Source organism: Stomoxys calcitrans, chromosome 5 (assembly GCF_963082655.1).
Source record: "Stomoxys calcitrans chromosome 5, idStoCalc2.1, whole genome shotgun sequence".
NCBI classification, from domain to species: domain Eukaryota; kingdom Metazoa; phylum Arthropoda; class Insecta; order Diptera; family Muscidae; genus Stomoxys; species Stomoxys calcitrans.
The window spans coordinates 1,266,792-1,285,750 of NC_081556.1; the positions used below are offsets into that span (position 1 = coordinate 1,266,792).

Below are 18,959 nucleotides of genomic sequence, written 5' to 3' on the forward strand. Positions count from 1 at the left end.
GATATGCGAGAAGTTTGCCCCTGTTCTTTAGTGGAATTTATATTTGATTAACAAGCTATGAGTTGTAGGCACGACAGACGGTGGGAGTTTTACTATGGTACTTTAAATTAGCCCTCGTCAAGATAAGATACGCCTACCAATGGCTGTGATTTGACAATTTCTTTGCCGTAATTAATACAATCACTAATATCAGGTAATATTCATGCTCATGGTCAAATTAGTTCGAATTTCTACCCTTTGAGAGATTTAACATAAACGGAAATATAAATTCGCTGACAGAACAGGCAAACTTAAGAAAGCGATTTTGAACCCTACAGTGACCCAAAAATACCAATCTAATATATGAATTTTGGAAATCCATCACCAAAAATTTAAACAAAAGGTATTCCAAGCCAGCCTAAAAACGGAGCTTTAGGGACCGTAAACGATTAATCGGGAAATCGGTTTATTTGATAGCTATATGATGTTAAAAAACAATATTTGCCATGGATGTTGGAGGTCATAATGAAAAACTAAGAAAAAAAATTGTTCAGCCAAATAGGGCAATAATTGTAGCTTCCATTAGCTTAGTGCCTTTCATTTAAGCCTCATATTGATATGGACGACCAGTTTGTCTGTTTTGGACCAAATTTATAATTCCATATTCGTATTCTACTCTTCAATACCTTTCATTTGATATCCATATTGTCTTTATCGGTAGACTTGAGATTTTGGGTGGTATTTTTGTGGTAACGGGGAAGGCCCGCCCCTTTCCGGTAACAACAAATTATAAAGCATATCTCTTCTTCCTGACCATATTCGTAATCTACTCCCGAATACCTTTCATTTGAGTCCCATATTGTCATGATCGTTACATAAACCTATTTTAAGGGGTTTAGCGGCTGGGGCGGCCCCCCCGGTACTTGGACCCATTTGAAATGGCCCCTTTCAAATGAAAGGTATTGAAGAGTAGAATACGAAAATGGTATAAACATTTGGTCCCAGTACCCAGGAAGTCGCCCTTAAACCAAAACAGACAAATTGATCGTCCGTATCAATATGGGGCTTAAATGGAAGGTATTCGGGAGAAGATAGCGAATCTGGCATACAAAATCAGATCAAAGTGTAGGGGATCACCCCACCCCCTAAAAACTCCCCAAATGGGCGTATGACCCATCATGACTATATGAGACTCGGTTTGTTTGTTTGTTCTGTAGAATCAAAAAAAGGAAACAGGTTATATAATTTTTAGATATCGGATGGTGGCTGACCCTCCGCCTTACACCAAAAACGCCACCCAAAACCAAAAGAGGACTGATGGACATAATAGTATCAAATGAAAGGTATTGGAGACAAGCAAATGCATATCATATTGAATTTTGGGTCCAAGTACCCAGCGGGCCTCCCCAACCCAAAAACTTCTCTAAGCTGAAATATTCGACGTTCTTATCAATATGGGACTCAAATGTTGATTACAAATATGGCATAAAAAATTGGGTCCAAGTAACGGGAGGTCGTCTCACCCCCAAATACCCACAAATGGGCATATCAGCCGACCATGGCCATATAGGATTCAAATGAAAGATATTTAGAAGTAGATTAAAAATAAGACATTAAAATTTCCGTTCCGACCATAGTAATATGAAGCTCAAATCATCGGTATTTGGGAGTAAAGAACGAATTTGATATCTCTCTTCTTTTGTTCCTGTGGTATCACAATCGACGAAAACGTTTAAGTGAGTCGGATGGCAGACTGCCGCTTAAACCTAACCTTGTGTAATTTGGTGTCATTTGTCAACCGTAGTTATTACATCTCGAACATATTTGCTTTGCTCGAAATTTGATATGGGGATTTTAATAGCCCATCTGAAAACATCTGCCGAGGTCCATCAAAATTAGTTTAAAATTAGATATGTATAGCTCCCACTTTGTATTTATAAAGGGTGATTTTTTTGAGGTTAGGATTTTCATGCATTAGTATTTGACAGATCACGTGGGATTTCAGACATGGTGTCAAAGAGAAAGATGCTCAGTATGCTTTGACATTTCATCATGAATAGACTTACTAACGAGCAACGCTTGCAAATCATTGAATTTTATTACCAAAATCAGTGTTCGGTTCGAAATGTGTTCAAATTTTGACAAATTTTGTTCAGCGATGAGGCTCATTTCTGGTTGAATGGCTACGTAAATAAGCAAAATTGCCGCATTTGGAGTGAAGAGCAACCAGAAGCCGTTCAAGAACTGCCCATGCATCCCGAAAAATGCATTGTTTGGTGTGGTTTGTACGCTGGTGGAATCATTGGACCGTATTTTTTCAAAGATGCTGTTGGACGCAACGTTACGGTGAATGAACACATTTCGAACCGAACACTGATTTTGGTAATAAAATTCAATGATTTGCAAGCGTTGCTCGTTAGTAAGTCTATTCATGATGAAATGTCAAAGCATACTGAGCATCTTTCTCTTTGACACCATGTCTGAAATCCCACGTGATCTGTCAAATACTAATGCATGAAAATCCTAACCTCAAAAAAATCACCCTATAGGTGTAGGGTATTATAAAGGGCGCACCGTCCGTCTTTTGAATTTCCTTGCTGGTTTTTCAAAGACTATGTTTCTGGATGTTGAAAATAAAAGCTTTATATGCAATATTGTCTTTGGAGAAAGATTACAAGACAGAAAATATGGCAATTATCATATAATATGGTAAGAAATGGATCATAAGTAGGGACCATCTTTGAAACCGTATATTTTCTTGGGAAGAAAAAAAAAACTGGATAAATTCCAATTTTTAAGAAACCGATTACTATATTTATCTCAAAAACCCGAATAAACCGGAATTAAAAAATTGAAGTGATCACCCTAGGATTATGACATCTTAATATGAGTCCAATGTTTGTGGGGCTGCCCCATAAATAAACCCTCTAAATCATTGTGAAATCGTATGAAAAACCAGCTCTTTGAGATGAAGACGTCCAGTAGCGACATAAATTCAGATAATAATTTGTCCCAATCTGGTCCGATTTGGCCGGTTAACTTAACCCTAAGGCCAATAACTAATTTTTTCAAGGTTGTTTGTAGAGCGATTAAAACTGAGAGACGTCAATTGTTTGATGATTTAAAGAATAATTTGCTGCAGGATGGAAATAATAGACAAAAATAATATAACCCCCTTGCAATGGAGATTTAAATCAATCTTGATGAATGTTTTCTAACTTTGAGAATATTTCGAAATACAGACATCGCGTCCCACAATAAAAACAACTTTGTGAAATTGTTAGAAAATCGTATTATTTCTGCCAAAGTTCTTCTAATTCTCCAAGAAGAATTCATTTAGAATTGTTTCAATATCGGTTAATATCATAGAAACCATACAACCAAGTAGAACGACATATAGACGTTAGTTAAATTTTAATAAGTTTCAGCTTCAGTGCATAATTTTCAGTATTTTTTCATCATTTATTCAGTTCACATGCGATAATTATGAAGTCATCCCCAAAGTTTTTCATTGAACACATGCTGAGATTTAAATAAACAAAGGCGAAACGAAATTTGGGGGACAATTTCAATTAGAGCGACGTGGGGTGGGTGAGTGGTGTTGTATACTGATTTGTCTACATAATTGGTTAATTCAGTCGCCGCCAAAGAAATGAAGTGAATGCAGACACGAAGGGGAAGAATGTTAATGGGAGGCATTAAAGAAACTTCAAACCTTGAAGTGTGGGAATTGATCCTAGAATATTTTACATATCCCCATCATTGTGTCAGAATAAATGAGCTGTAATTTTCATGGGTTCGGGGAAGTTTAGATGGGGGCCCAACAAGTGCAGAGAAATTGGGCCAATGGCGGGGTGGGAAGCCACACACACAACTATTGGGGAAAGCTGTAAATCTGTTATTTCATTGAAGCAAAAGATAAAAATAAAATAAAAATATTGATAACATCAATGGTCTGTTTCCAATTGTCCTAAAAACGAGCTCATTAAGATGTACCAATAGATTCGTCACTTTATTCCTCAATCCGAAATGAAGAGATGATAACTTGGTGATAATTTGCTGGGGAGTTAACAATGAGAACCAAGTTGTGTTACAAAAATATTTGCTGTGAGAAAGACCCTCTACAGTGTAATAACCCAACTTTTGCAATTTTCCTGATTTACTTATATTTTAGGCCTTTTGAGAATTGCCATCATTTAACAGCCTATGGTTGAGAATCACAGACAAGTTTTAAAACGAAACTAACGTTAATTTTTTAATAAGGCAAAACAAATTGAAAACCCCTAAATTCAACAAGCGTAACAAGACAAATTATTCAAGACACGCGGCATACGTATGAATGTCTGGCTGGTAAGGACGGAAATGTAGATGGAGAGGAGAACAAGCATATCGATGTGCATTGAATGAATTAACATGGAGACAAGATCAAATGATTACTTAAATGTAGCATATTGTCTTTGGTGATTTTGTGGAGATGTTAACATCACAATGAATTTATAAGGGCCCGGCCGGCTGCACCACATACCGTCTAGGCTATTGTCTCCAATTAACCAAAAAGTCTGCGAACATGAGGAAACATTTGGTGCGAATGCATGTTAAACACACAACTTTAAATTCTTCTAATGTGCTCTGTCAATGTTGGTACCCTGACGAGTTAAATAAATGTACAAATTAAAACGAAAATCGGTTTTTTAGCCTATGAATTTCCTACACTTTTTGAATTATGATACCATAAATTGGAGAGAAATAAATTTCATTTACTAAATGCTTTGCAATTCCTCAATCCTTTCTATTCTCTTTAGCTTTCTTGTATGGTAGAGTATTTGTGGATAGATGCCCTGTACACACATTGCATGTGAATTATGTTGTGTTAATGAGAACACTAAAGAGGGATGAAAACAAATATTTATGGGCTTGGAAGAATGTGTTAAATTGAAGGCACACTGAAAGAAATAGTAAGTCATGAATATATTATACTAGTGGCCTGGCGTGATTGGCTACACCCATAAGTATTTGCGGCTCACTTTTGACATGGTGCAAATTTAGAAAATATTTATATTCGTATTGAACTCTCCAATAACTTTCATTAGAATTGTATTCGCATTTTATTATGATAAAACCCATACAAAAGACAATGTCTTATATAAAGCATGGGTTGGTAAATTGATAAGTACAATGAGTTTAACAAGTTTTCATTTAATTGAACAATAATTGGTAAAAAAATATTTAACAATTTAAGCAGAGATGAGAGCATTAACAAGAGATGTATAGGATTAACAAAGATCTGTTGTTCAGATACACGATATTGATGACGTACTTGTATCACATTTTGTAGAGTTGGCAAAACGCAATACAAAAGCCAAATATGACGGTTCATTGGCATTAATAATCTTGTGGATCATTTGCAACGAGCTTATTGTAAGCTACGAATTAAATGAGACACCATATACTTGTCTGACAAAGTGAGATACCCGGTCTCTTCTACGCAAACCAAAAATGTATCTAACGACGTTGGTAAAGGATACGTGCAATTTATTACATCACAACCGTAAAAGACCTCGCAAGAGTATAATATTGGGTTGCCCAAAAAGTAATTGCGGATTTTTTAAAAGAAAGTAAATGCATTTTTAATAAAACTTAGAATGAACTTTAATCAAATATACTTTTTTTACACTTTTACAAACTGAAAGTAACAGCAGATAACTGACAGAAGAAAGAATGCAATTACAGAGTCACAAGCTGTGAAAAAAATTGTCAACGCCGACTATATGAAAAATCCGCAATTACTTTATGGGCAACCCAATAGTTTCGGCAGAACAAATGTCCCAACAAAGGGGTGTACTGCCGACTCATATATAAGTTCCGTGGGCAGGCCACTGTCGTACTGACATAATTTTTCCATGAAAGTCTATCATCAAAATCAAACCCAAGTTTTCTTGCAGATGAAAGAATCCCGTATTGTCCCGTTGACCATTTGGGGCATAATTTGGGGTGTGGCGACCCCCGGGAATTGACCCACATTTTTATATAATTTTCGTATTTTCTTCTTAAATACCTTTCGTTTGAGTCCCATCTTGCCGCGTTCGGTGTAATTGTGCATTTGGTGCATAATTTTGGGGTGAGGTTACCCGCCTGAGAACAGGTCCCCATCTTTCATATAGTTTTGTATTCTACTCTCAAGTACCTATCGTTTGAATCCCATATTGTTCCTATCGGCCTACCTGTCCATTTGGGAATGATTTTTGAGGTGGGATGGCCCTCTAGGGACTTGACCCCACATTTATACATAAGTTTCGTATTCTACTTCTAATTTTCATTCTATTGATACCCATTTTGTTCCAATCTGTAAACATGTAATTTTAGAGCGATGTTTGGGGGAGGGGCATTCCCCCCTACATGTAAGGTCCAATCGTTATATCAAGTTCGTACTCTACACTTAAATACCTTTCATTTGATACCCATATTGTCCCAATCGGTAAACATGTCCGTTTGGGTGGGCTTTGGGGTAGGGCGTCCCCCACGTTTATTTGATCCTAAAGTGCTGCACCAATTTTGTATTTTTGGTGCTTAAATCAATGCACCCATTTCCCAGATCTAGCGTTTTTGGAAAATTTTGGTAAGGGGAAGGGTCTGACCCCCTAGCGGATGTCTAATACCCCATAAAGTATATATATTTGATTATCATGAAATGTTAAGTCGATCTGGCCATGTCCGTTCGTCTGTAGAAAACACGCCAATTTTCAAATGTGTAAAGCTAAGCGCTTGAACTTTTGCACAAATATTTCGTACTTGAGTAGATTAGGTTGAAAAGGGGGTGCGGATGTTAATCCGCCCCATGCCACTATGGACATACACCTAAGCCATACCCCTGTGCGCTATAAATACTAAAAAAGTTACCTCGAAAAAGAACACGTAAGTTAGGAATTCAGTGCTACTTACAAAATCCTTAATTGTTTTCCATGCCACGCCCCTAAGTTGGTTCATGCCTGATATTGTGTCTCAACCTAAGTAGCGGTATTTGTTGGACGCGAAAGCCGGGCAATGACAAAGGAAATGCTCCAACGTCTCATCATCTTCCCCTCATGCGCTTCACATGCTATCAGTTGCCGCACGCTGTTCCACAGGTTTGCATGTGCATTCGTCGCCCACGGAAATGCCAGATTGCATATAGCAACCCACGTAACAGAACGGTTATGGATATTTGCCAATTGATTTTGAACTTGTTCCACGGTGTGATCACTTTCCCGATCCAGCTACTCAAAGGCGTAGAAGTTGTATTTTCATTGGATTTACATAAAATTTTAGTTTATATGGTGGGTAGAATCCCATCTCTAATGACAGGAAATTTGTAGGAAAACTTTATACGTTTTGAAAGTTATGTTCTCTTAGATTTGCCAAGTAATCAGGCTCCGCATTTATTTATTACTTAAGTTTTTTAATTTTTTTTTTCACTGTGTAGTTAAGAGAAAAAAGAACAACATATTCTGTATTGTTATGTGGTTCTCTTTATTCCATATCCCTTATACATTAAACCGCTTAATGCTCTGTTTCATGAGGCATGCATTAGAGTGAGATATCATCCCTCCAATTCACACCGTTGTTCCATTTCTATACACTCAACCACAGAATGGAGGTATGCTAAATTCGATATTCCGTTTCTTACACCTCGAAATATTAGCCTAAGACCCTATAAAGTATTGGGTTGCCCAAAAAGTACTTGCGGATTTTTTAAAAGAAAGTAAATGCATTTTTAATATAACTTAGAATGAACTTTAATCAAATATACTTTTTTTACACTTTTTTTCTAAAGCAAGCTAAAAGTAACAGCTGATAACTGACAGAAGAAAGAATGCAATTACAGAGTCACAAGCTGTGAAAAAATTTGTCAACGCCGACTATATGAAAAATCCACAATTACTTTTTGGGCAACCCAATATATATACTTCGGTTCGCTAAAACATTTTAAGCCGATATGGCTACCTGTAGAATGGGTAAAGCTAGCCTCTCGAAATTTTGCATAAATACTTCTTTTTCATATATCGTCGGTGTAATGCTATCCTGTTCCATACGCCACTTTATTGATTTTGAGATAAACGCACTTGGAGTTTGCAAAATGCATTGAAATAGGCCATATTTGGCATATTTACGCCGCAATATCTCGAAATCTAAGTAAGTGAATTTTTCTTAGCGAATCTGAAATCTTAACACCCCAAAAAAACAATTCAAACTCAAAAAATTCGAAAATGAAGTATGGAACAAGATAGCATTACGCCGACGATATGTAGTTAGATTGGTAATAGTTCCATCCAAATTTAATGATCTTCGGCCTAGCAGGCAAAAAACTTGAAATGAAAAAAATCGGGATTCACATCTGGGCACGCAACAGCGGGGCCTTGCCGTTGACTGGCTTTCGAAGCCATCAATACAACTTCCAACAGATGCACTAAATCATATGCTACCATGAAAGTGGTGCAATTGTTGCAGACAAAAAATTTGTCATTACACGAACACATGCATTGGCAAAAGTACAGCTAATAGACAGGGCTATCGAGCGAGGTTACTGGGGTATTTGTATCATATAGGCGTTTTCGCAATAAATACGATACAAATGCAACATATCAACGTACGGCCCGGCCCTTGAAGCCATCACGCCTTCCATCGTTAAAACCAAAGACGAAACGCGTCCCATATGGCTTGGTATGTGTTGCGATCTCTGACTTTCCTTTTCCATTTGCAAAGAAACTCTCCCATCATTGAGCTCGTCTCGAAAGAGAAACAAACAAAAAATTGTGAAATTTGATAATCTTCGCCCTAACAGGCAAAAAAGTTGAAATCACCACGGTTGAGCGATAAAGACTCGAATTCAACAAAAAATCTGAAAATATCCCGTGAAAAAAACGAGCTCAAGAAAGAGCTTTACATGTTCGAAAAAGCGCACGATCTTACAACAAAGAAATCTTACAACTAGAAATACTTAAGGAGTTTCTGCGCTGCACGAATGTGGTGAATTTCCGAACATCGTGTTCCCCGACGAGAACATTTTCCCAACAGAGCTCTCAAAACTATAGTGTTAACTTAGGCGAGAACACGTACAAGAATTTGAGGCACCCGAAGTAATTTTGTATTTCAAGTGATGTCAGCTGTGACTGGGCCGCTGTGATATCCAACTTTTTGGTGCCCAAAATGCAAGTGCTTGACTTGCATGATATGTGGTTTGAGAGGCGAGTTCGGTGAATATTTTATTTCACATTCGGGACCAATCAATTGGCTGCCTAGATCGTGCGATTTTACGCCTTTAGACTATGTTTTAGACATGACAGCTTCAATTGACGCATTGGAAGACAACATTCAAGCATTTATTCGAGGGGTGCCGTCCGAAATATTGGAAAGAGTATCCCAAAATTGGACTAAGCGAATAGACCATTTGAGGCGGAGTCATACAGTGGGATTGGAAAAAATTAGTGCAAACTAGTCTGCCAATTGTGAACGGATACAGATATCTTTAATGATGCACAGTGTCCGTAGCCGCCACATGACCAAATAGAAAGCTCCCTTAGCTTCACATCAGTAGTCGCAGCAATTTGACTAGCCACAATATCCAGAAGCACCAGGCTTCATTGTCAGCACACCATGTAAAACAGTTGTAGTCTATGCAGCTTCGAAATGCATGCTGATGGTTTGCGAATGGAAATTGTCCAATGGGAGGATCGGGGGAGAAGTACCTCATGCGTCTTGGTTACTGATGAAAGAAGGGAGATCGGTCAGTACGAATCCCCCTAATTCGTGCCCTTTACAGGTTTCAGTAGCGGGATCACACTACCCATCTACCCAAACATCGGGTACTATAACAGAGTTCAGACAGGCTGAGGCACTCGACTCCAGACAGATCCAGATTCTTCAGCATCAGTGTAGAGATTCCGTCTGGGACCAGGGCCTTGCGCGACTTGGCGCCACGGATGACATTTGTAGCTTCTTGTACGGTAAATTGTGATGGCTGTCCAGCAGCAAGTGGATCACGGATACGACGAATGTCTCCCCTTCTACCCTTCTCAATCTAGCGGGTCAATCAATTGCCGTTTATCAAAAAAAAATACCTCACAAGTATCGCCAGCATTTTTATACCCACCACCATAGGATGGGAGTATACTAATCTAGTCATTCCGTTTGTAACACCTCGATATATTGATCTAGGACCTCATAAAGAATATATATTCTCGATCTTCTCGACGTTCTGAGTCAAACTAGCCATGTCCGTCCGTCGCGTAGAGCTAGCCGCTTGAAATTGTGCGCAGATACTTTATATCGATGTAGGTCGTTGGGGATTTTAAATGGGTCATATCGGTTCAGATTTGGATATAGCTCCCATATAAACCGATCTCCCGATTTGACTTCTTGAGCCCCTGGAAGCCGCAATTTTTGTCCGATTTATCTAAAATTTTGCACATAGCGTTCTGTTATGACTTCCAATTACTGTGTTAAGTACGGTTCAAATCGGTCAAGGAACTGATATAGATCCCGTATAAACCGTTGTGCCGATTTGACTTCTTGAGCACATGGAAGCCGCAATTTTTGTCCGATTTAGCTGAAATTTTGTACCTAGTATTCTAATATGACTTGCAAAAACTGTGCCATGTACGGTCCAATCCGGTCAAGAACCTGATGTAGCTCCCATATAAACCGATCTCCCGATTTAACTTCTTGAGCCCCTGGAAGCCGAAATTTTTGTTCGATTTAGCTGAAATTTTGCACATAGTGTTCTGTTATGACTCCCACAACAACAGTGCGAAGTACGGTCCAAATCGGTCAATAACATGATATAGCTCCCATATAAACCGATATCCCGATCTGACTTTTTCAGTCCTTACAAGTCGCCATATTTTAGCAGAATCCATGGTGGTGGGTTCCAAAGATTCGTCCCGGCCGAACTTAGCGTTTATTTTAAAACAATTATTTTCCTATATAGCATAGCAAGCAAATAAAAAACCAACTAAAACAAAAATCAGCTGTTGTTCTGCAAATTTTCACTGGAAGTCGTTCGCGTACTTTTGCTTGCAAATTTTTTAAAGTGAGTAAAATGGCGCTTACACTCCGGCAAATTTTTACTGGAAACTTTTTATTGGAAAAGTACGCGAAACAAAAACCCTTTTAATTTGATAATTTGTATTTTATCATATTTTATAGTGGTGGTTTTGATTTCAAACAACTTTGCTCAAACTAACATTAAAATTTCACGGAATTAAATATTTTTAAAATTTTGATCCTTACTTCATGTCTTAGAGTGCTACAATCGAGAATATGTTTTATCCAGTCTCCCTTGTGGCACCTATTCTCAGTGTATGTCTCTTTTTTAAACAAACCAACGGATTGATTCCGTTTGACTCTCTCTATGGTGGGTTTGTGTGTCGGTTCGCTCTCTGTATCTTTGTATCTGAGGGGCAAGCGCATACTGATGGATCGAATGGCAATAACGACGACGGCGACGACAAAGACAGACCCACAACAGAGCAACTCACTCACAGTGTAGAGTGTTTACCACCATTCAGTTGTCCGCCAGTATCTGCAGTGGGTTGTTGGCCCAGTGAGATTGCTTTACAATTCAAAAAAAAAATTAAAAATTAAAACAACAAAAATTCGAGAGAATCAAAACAACAAAATAAAAAAAATATTCAAACAACAATAAAAAGAAGAAAACAGCAGCATTTCTGTGATACCAATCCAAAGTTGTCAGATTTTCCAAGTTCGATGTCTGCCTAAAAACCAAATAGCGAGCAAAAAAAAAAACACAAATAATAGGTCGCTCAAACAGAGAAAGACAGTCGGAAAAAACCAAAAAGACATCCCAAAACATAAAAATTTGTGAAAATTCAACAAAAACGCGTTGGTCTCTGTGAAGTTGGATGGGTGCTAGCGAAACAAGTTTGCCAATAGTTTGTCTGTGGTCCAAAGCAAAATCCACGAAAAGCCTCAAAACTCTATACCCAAACCTACTACTACACCCCCTCTCTTGACGCCACCAAAGGCCAATTGCTGAAACTGACTACTGGCTGACTGATGAGGGGAGTTTGGCCCCAAAAAAGCATTGCTTCGATTTTAAACAAAAGTTGTTTGTTTTTTTTTTTTTTTTTTTTGTTTAATCCCAAAAATTCTAAATAATAATGCGACTACTTGACTACTAAGTCCACATAAGTGCCATTTGTTATTGTATTTGTTGATGTTTGTTCTAGTTCCAAATTAAGTGAAGTGCTGTTCGAGTGAGTGCTGATTGTGTTGGTGGTGCTTCAAAATAAATCCCTATATCTTAATGCTTGATGTAGAAAAAAAGCTACGAGCAACGTAGTGCAGTGCAAAGATAAAAATTGGTGAAAAAACACGATAAAAAAGTTAAAAACAAGAAAATTAGTCGCAGCACTCTAAATTATACAAGAAAAAAAAAACAAAAATAAATATATATAAGAAACAGGCACTGACAGCGGCAGATAGCAACATTTCCAGTCCCAAACAGCAGTGTTTTTAGCAGTGGAAACAACACAAAATCAAAATACAGCAAAGACAGCCAACTAGCCGACAGCTGAAAACTTTATCATCATAAAACGACAACATTTGCTGGAGAAGGTGTGGACCGGTTTGTTGTTATGATTGTTTTTGTTTTATTATTATAATGTTGTCTTATTGTATATTATTAACATTTGCCGTTATTTTGATGTGAAGGCACCCCCCCTCCCACCAGAGACATAAACAAATCGCGTGCTGAGTAAAAGTTTTGTAGGAAAATCGATACTCTTTCATCTTCGCTCCTGCAAACTCAACGAAGAAACAACAAAAAAAAAACAAAATCCTTCAGCAAATGCTACTACTCTCCCGAACCCTAGTCTAATGAAATACTTGCCATTGAATGCATGAAGAAGAAGAGGGAGAGAAAGTGAGAGAGAGAAAGAGAGAGAGAGAGAGTAAAAGCAAATCGCCCAGGGAGTTTGACATAAACACAGCTGTTTTTTTTTTTGTTTGCTTTTCTTGCAAAATCCTTGAATCCATGAATGTTATTGTCCTTCTTTTTGTTTTTGTATTCGCAAAAATCTGAAAATTGAAACCTTTTGTTGTTCTATTCTGTTTACTGCCTTCTATTATTGAGCAAATCTATTATGCACTTGTCAAAAATTTGACACTTTAATTAGAGAACACTACAAAATATCCCTTCCCATTTAGGTGAGGGCGTAGATTTTGGCTTGGTGTTGGTGTTGGTGTTTGGCAGTCCCATTGCCTTGCATAAGAGTGCTGATACCTTGACATGAAAGTTAAATAGGCTATGGACATTGTTGCCAACTTGAGTTTTGGTTTTTGCACAGTGACCAGTTGTAGGACTTTTGAAGTTGTGTTGAGCTAGAAGTGTTTTTTTTTCTTTGATTAAGAAAATTGTGATTGCAAACGAGAAAATCGGATTAAAAAAAAACTTGTTTTTGTTTGTAAATGGACTGAGTTTATGTATAATTACAATGATTATAATTGTGCTGCACACATTTTGCCTAAAGCTTAGATTACAAATGAAACAAGTTAGAAAAGGCAGACAAAGGCTGGCTAAAACAACTTCTTAAAAGCCTACATCATATGATTTTCGCGCAAAACAAAAAATTAAATTTTCTCAAAAAGACAAAAATAATGAAATTGTCCACTGGAAAATTTCTAATGAAATTTCACAAGGGAATTTAAGAAAACATTGTCTCTAAAGACAATATTTCAAAAAACACAATATTTCAATGAGATTTTCAGTAAATAAATTATGGGTACTTGGAGCCAAATATGATATGATATTCGCTTTCTAGTCTCTAATACCTTTCATTTCATACCCATATTGTGCCTATCGGTCCACTTTGGGTTTTTGGAAGGCGTTGGTGGGTTAAGACAAACTTACACATCTGTGAAAATTTAAAAAAAATCGGTTCAGCCGTTTTTGATTCTACGGAACAAACAAAAACCGAGTCCCATATAGTCATGATGAGTCATATACCCATTTAAAGCGTTTTTGGAGGGAAGGGGAGCCCCTATACTTCGATACTGATTTTATGCGGAGCGAGTCCGAACGGCGTATCACTGAAAATGGTAATTCCTTATAAAGCAAACATTTTCTCTGAAGAAAGAATTTTACAAAAATTTTCCATTAAGTTTTTTCTATAGAATAACTACCTATTTCTTATTCTCGAAAGACAAAATGAAAAAAAAATCTCTAAAGAAGTAAAAAGGCATTAAGCTCAGCAGGGCCGAACTATGAGCTTATATGTTAACCACCTTTCGTCATAATGCGGAAAAAAATGCATCATTTTTGAACCCATTGCAGCTATATTTAAATGTGGTGCGATTTGGTCCAAACTCGGTGCGGACGTCAAGTGGTCTTATAAATACAATTCACTGTTCAAGTTGTAAAAGCAGAATATTGGTCAATATGGCAGCTATATCAAAATATAGACCGATTTGACATAGGTCATTATGCCAAATTTCAGGGAAATTGGATAACAAGTGCGTCTTTTATGAGCCCAAGACCTTAAAACGGAAGATCGCTCTATATGGCAGCTATATACAAATATAGACCGATGGGGGCCATATTAAATGCGGATGTCGTAGGGCCTAACACAGCTTACTGTGTCACATTTCAGCGAAATCGGGTAATAATCACTGCTTTTATGGGTCCAAGGACTAAAATCAGGAGATCGGTATATATAGTAGCTATATCCAACGAATAACCGATCTGAACCCAATAGGGAACGGATGTCGGAAGCCTAACATAGATCCTTGTACCAAATTTCAGCGAAATTGGGTAATAGATGCGCCTTTTATGGGTCCTACACCCTAAATCGGGAGTTCTGTCTATATGGCAGCCATATTCAAATATAGACCGATTTGAACGTCGAAAACCTAACATAGGTCATTGTGCCAAATTCCAGCTAAATCGGATAATAAACGTGTCTTTAATGGGCCTAAAACCTTAAACCGGGAGATCGGTCTATACGGTAGCTATTTCGAAATATAGGTCGATGAGGGCCAAACTGAACATGGATATTGAGGGGTCTAACCCGGCCTACTGTGTCGCATTTCAGCGAAATCGGATAATATTTGCTCCTTTTATGTGCCCAAGATCTTAAATCGGGAGATCGCTTTATATGGCAGCTATATCCAAATATAGACCGATCTGGACCATATAGGGCACGGATAACGAAAAGCCTAACATAAATCACTATGCCAAAGTTCAGCGAAATCGAATGAAACATGTGGCTGGGTTTAATGGGTTTAAAACCTTAAATCGGGTTTAAAACCTTAAATCGGAAGATCAGTGTATATGGGGGCTATTTCAAGATATAGTTCGATATAGCCCATCTTCGAACTTAACCTGTCTATGTCTATGCTCATTTTTAAGCCTGTGGCGTGATTTCAACAGCCAGACGGACGCTAGACCGTCTTAGATTTTTACGAGGATCAAGAATATAAATACTTTATAGGGTCGGAAATGGATATTTCCATGTGTTGCAAATGGTATGACAAACTGAATATACCCCCATCCTTTGGTATAAAATCAATTAAATATTTGATAAAGACCAAATTCTTCTAAGGACAAAAAATTTCTAAAAGAGAAACAAACAAAAATTGTAAAATTTAATGATATCGCCCTAACAGGCAAAAACATGAAAAATAAAACCTCTTTGTAAAGTGTTTTCGACACCAAAATTCGATTAATCTTTCATTATATAAAAAAAATTATATGCAATTTGTTAAAAAAAATATTAAAAAATTTTCTCCTAAGAATAAAAGTAAATGAAATTTTCATTAGAAGAAATTTTTATGCAATTTTCTATTTCCAATAAATTGTATCGAAAAATTCTGTAAAATAAACTTGAATGAAATTTTCTCCAATGAACGTAAATTCTATAGCATTTTCTCAAAAAAAAATTGTATGAAATTTTCTCAAGCAAACATTTCGATGAAATTTACTCTAATGACAACAATTTTAAAAAGTTTTTGTCTGGTTTTGATTACTCTAATCAAATGTTTCCATTGAAATTTCATGTATTTTTCAAAAAATCTTAAATTACGGAAAAAACTTTTAAATTCCTAAGATGCTAAAAGCACTTTCAGCTTTTGCGTACATTTTCACTTTCACACGTTTTACCCTTCAGCAATGATTGCTTGTCTACCGAATAGACATGGTGCCAAAAGAACGTTATTATTATTCTAATAAATTATTTTGTTGTTTTGCGCAGTGAGATTTATTGCAATAGATCAGTTTACTGCTCAAAAGGTCACCACAGCTCATATGGAATTACATTTAATACCACATTACGCTTTACTTTAAGCATAGACTGAGAGGAGCTTGGCATGTTTTTAGCAACTGGGATAAAATGATTTTGTTTGTTATTTGAATACAAAAACAAATATAAGAAATAATAATAGAAGGACGGACAATAATGGATAGAAAATGGATATAAACATATTCAATGTCCATCTATAGAAAGCATTAATGAATGTAGTAAACAATAAACGATTTTGTTGAAGTACACAAAATTCTATGCATGTGTGTGTGTGTGTGTGAGTGTGTTTTTTCATCATCAGTTAATGATGCTACTGTATAAAAATGTATAAAATTTTGTTTTTGATCTTAAAAGACTTTTCTCTGATTTATGTCGACAAACAAAACAAAATACCAAAGAGATTGGAAATTTTCCTACGTATGCACATATCAGCATGTATGCAGTATAAAAATATATATGACACTGAATTGATATATGTAATAATATTCAAATTCTTATAAAATCTCTTTGCACACCTGCTGTGCCCAAGAGGTAAACAAAAAATGCCGAAATTTGTTGCTATATATAAATAGTTAAATAGTTGCTGCTGAGTTTTCGGTTTGACCTTTTTTAAAATTTCTTAATCGGTTTTTTGACAAAAAAAAATAATTTTTCATTTTATTTCTCTATTGAGACGAACTTTTTATGATCGACGTATTTTGCAATGGAAAAGTAAAGCCAGAAGATACCACAACATGCTTGACACCATGCTTGACACCCTGTCTGCTACCTTTTTTTCCCAGTGCAGTTGTTTGTGTGTGTAGTGGCAGATTTTTTGTCTACTCAACTATACTACGCCCATGTCATACACATGTTCTGTGCATCTAGGTTCGAATCCTGGCCAGGCTCTGCCGAATTGTGTTTATATCAAATTCCATACATGTTCTGTGCATCTTTCAGAAGTTGTGTCAATGACTTCGAACATTAGACACCGGCAGCGGCTCTTGCTGGCTGGGCTCTGCAGGTGTTTGTGTGTGTACTGGCAGATTTTTTGTTTATTCAATTACATTACTCCCATGGCATACACATGTTCTGTATATCTTTCGGCAGGCAAAAAGGTTAAATTAGGTTGAAAAGAGGCTGCTGCGGATGTTAATGTCCATAGAGGCATGAGTCGCCACTATGGACATACACCTAAGCCAATAATCGGCTTGGTGGGCGCTCTAAATACTAAAAAAGTAAGAGCGTTCTAAGTTCGGCCTGGCCGATTTTCATATATCCTCCACAATGGATAGCATTTTTCGGGTTCTTTGCGCGGTATCTCTTTTAAGGAAACCAAAGAAAATGAATAAGAACTGTTATGCTATTGGAGCTATATCCGATTCGGACCATAAACGAATTGAATGCTGAACATTGTAGAAGTCATTGTTTACTATATCAGTCCATTCGGATAAGATTTGCGCCTTGTAGAAGCTCAAGAAACAAAATCGATAGATCGGTTTATACGGGAGCTGTATCAAGCTATAGATCAATTCAGACCATATTGGAAACGTATGTTGAAAGTCATGGGAGAAGCCGTTGTACAAAATTTCTGCCAAATCTGATGAGAATTGCACCCTCTAGAGGTTGAAAAAATCAAGATCCCAGATCGGTTTATATGGCAGCTGCATCAGGTTAAGTACCGATTAGCGCCATACTAAGGTGGGTGGTAAAAAAGTAACCTCGAAAAAGAAAATCTGTGTTAGGAATTCCGTGCAACTTACAGAATCATTAATTCTTTTCCATGCCAAGCCCCTAAGTTGGTACAAGCCTGTTATTGTGTCAATACCTTAGTGCCGGTACCTGTTAGATTCGAAAGCCGGGCAATGACAAACGTCTCATCATCATTTTTTCCGCATGGCTTACACATGCTATCAGTTTCCGCACCGATTATACATAAGTCAGCTCCTATGTGTCCCGTTATGATACCAATAACTTCTTCTTATTTCCTTTCAATAATAGCCTCGCCTTCTCACGATCTGGATGCCCGCATAGGATTTTGGCCATCCTACCGAGAATTTCGCTGTTCCGTAGTGTTGCATGCTCATTCATCGCCCACGCCTTTAACTCGGACTGCGTCGACTCCAAAGGCTTCGGGTTACAAATACAAATTTTGCCCATGAACATTCCACTGCGCCAGGCCGTTCGGACTCGGCTATAAAAAGGAGGTCCCTTATCATTGAGCCTAAACTTAAATCAGACTGCACTCATTGATATGTGAGAAGTTTGCCCCAGTTCCTTGGGCGTTTTTTTGGCCCTTGCAAATTGATCCACCCTACTTCACATTTTTAATTCCATGGCATCTGGTTGTATGTACCGGATTGACCCAATGGAATCCTTCATCGGCTAGGGCTGTCGCCTCAGTGTACGACACACTGCTACAACAAAAAGAACCTCACATGCTTCAGGTGACTTGAAACTAAGGGAATGCCCTAGCGATACGCAAGCTGATGTAAAATCCAAACATCCTAACAATCCCAGATCGTGTGTCTCTTTTATATTGCGAAAGGAATAATGGATTTTCTGCAGCTTTGCATTTGGATTTTTAGTTTGCCACAATGTTCGCCTTAGAAATATGATAGCATAAAATTTAACAAATATTTGCTCTTCGGCATTGTCATTTGTGTTGTAGCATAATCAAAATCAGTTCTCTTTGTTAACATTCTTGAA

At 37.3% G+C, this 18,959-nt stretch overlaps 1 protein-coding gene and 1 long non-coding RNA gene across 5 annotated transcripts in view; one reads left to right on the plus strand and one right to left on the minus strand.

Moving 5' to 3' along the window:
• The window catches only part of LOC106082358 (uncharacterized), a 193,086-nt gene that overhangs the window by 121,993 nt on the left and 52,134 nt on the right, over positions 1 to 18,959 (minus strand). The window lies entirely within an intron of this gene.
• The window catches only part of LOC106082344 (E3 ubiquitin-protein ligase goliath), a 69,281-nt gene continuing 61,823 nt past the window's right edge, over positions 11,502 to 18,959 (plus strand). For 3 of the 4 annotated variants that reach the window (XM_059370293.1, XM_059370294.1, XM_013244790.2), the window contains exon 1: positions 11,502 to 12,591. The gene's annotated coding sequence lies outside the window, so the exon portion shown is untranslated. Of the gene's footprint in view, positions 12,602 to 18,959 lie in introns of all 4 variants that reach the window. The other variant, XM_013244792.2, reaches the window with a different exon arrangement.